Source organism: Aulonocara stuartgranti, assembly GCF_965226115.1.
Source record: "Aulonocara stuartgranti genome assembly, chromosome: 4".
Classification (NCBI taxonomy): domain Eukaryota; kingdom Metazoa; phylum Chordata; class Actinopteri; order Cichliformes; family Cichlidae; genus Aulonocara; species Aulonocara stuartgranti.
This window is the reverse complement of record NC_138942.1, coordinates 31,883,704-31,885,237: the sequence shown is the minus strand read 5'-3', so window position 1 is coordinate 31,885,237 and position 1,534 is coordinate 31,883,704. Positions and strand designations below refer to the sequence as shown.

The 1,534-nt window shown below is 37.8% G+C and overlaps 1 long non-coding RNA gene across 1 annotated transcript; it reads right to left on the bottom strand.

Annotated features, from left to right (window-relative positions):
* Positions 1-763, bottom strand: LOC309705780. The gene is made up of 3 exons (XR_014276610.1): positions 643-763; positions 449-540; positions 1-296 (listed from the first exon to the last, which is right to left on the bottom strand). It is a non-coding gene; the product is annotated as an uncharacterized lncRNA (long non-coding RNA).
* Between the last annotated feature and the right edge of the window lie 771 nt (positions 764-1,534).

Genomic DNA, 1,534 nt, shown 5'->3' with positions numbered 1-1,534 from the left:
TCCAGAGGCCAAATTTAAACAAACAGTCAAGTACCCATTAGAGCAGAAAGTGAAATTATAGTCCTGTTTAATTAAAATGTTAAACAGTGAAGTGTAGCTCATGAAAAAAATTCAACCATTGCCTTTATCTAGGCTCGCTGTCAGACTTGGTTGCATACGGTCTGCTGCTGATCCCGACCAGAACTCTTGTCTAATTCTTTCTCGTCGTCCTTGTTGAAGGTCTTCCCATCAGGCTCCTTCAACCATCTTAGCTTGAATTCTTCATTCGGGCTGTGCTCATTTAATCTCTGACTGAACTGTGAAACACAAACACCTCACTTTAGTCAACCATAGCTGTAAATATTGGCAGAAATGTAATAGAAATAAACAGAAATAGAAATAACAGAACTAGATGTAACATTTTTTTATTATAATGGTGAAGTTTTGGTTCACACTCAGATATAATTACCTTTTCCAAGATGTTCTCTTTTAGTCCCTCCATATCCACAGCAGTGTTAGTTGTCTTCAGCTGCACTTTCAACACCTTCCTCATAGACACAGCTGTTTCATTAGCAAAACAAATTAGAACTGAATTGTATCAATTAAGGATTAACGAGTTCTGTGAACATTAGATTGCTTTTAAAAACTGAGAGGAGAACTCACCAGTGAAACAGGCAAAGTTACGGGTATATATACAATTAGAGTTGACCCAGTTCACAGATGATGAAGCACCACAAGAAGCTGTCACTAACGTGGATGGTGCATTGGGAAACCAGTTGGTAAATGAAAGTGTGCTCCCATCTGACCACTTCCAGGAGTTTCTGTAAAGACCGATCCAAGCAGTGGAAGTTGCAATTGCCTTCAGCTGTGAACTCTCAGATTGGTTCCTCACACTGGCCAGGTCAGTGTAGTGGTCCCTGCAGTAGCTTTGAGCGTCCCTCCAGGACTTACTCACACCCACAAAGATGGAACTTGATGTGTCTGAAAACATTTGAACAGTGTTTTACTCCAAAGTCATTACAAATATCCAAACAAGTAATGGAAACCATGTTGTAATTTCTCAGCATGGTGTAAAACTGCAATTATTTATGTGTCATTTAAACCAGGACTATAGCAGAGTTAAAATATAATTTCAAATGATCTGGCTCTGTTACAAATAGAATCGCTTATGGTGATTCTGAAAATGAATACCATGTGCATTTTCCCTTCTTTTCATCTTTTCTTTGTATTTTAGTCCCTTCCTTTGAAGATGTGGAAAGAGACACATTTATGAGCTCTAAAAGACTTTTAAGGTTACTTTTTGTTTGGATCATTGATAACATATAAAATGGCCAAAGAAGTTCAGCAACGATTTCTTTTACAGTTTCAAACACAGCCTTAAAGGGAATAATTGATAATAATAATAATAACACTCATAGTTTGGTTTTCATTACTTTTGTTGTAGCAGTAGAATGGTAACAGGTTTTCACACAACTGGTCATCCCAGTTCCCATTTTGAAGCATTGCCACACAAGCCATGTGGCTGCTTATTCGATAACTGGGTTCCCCATTATTC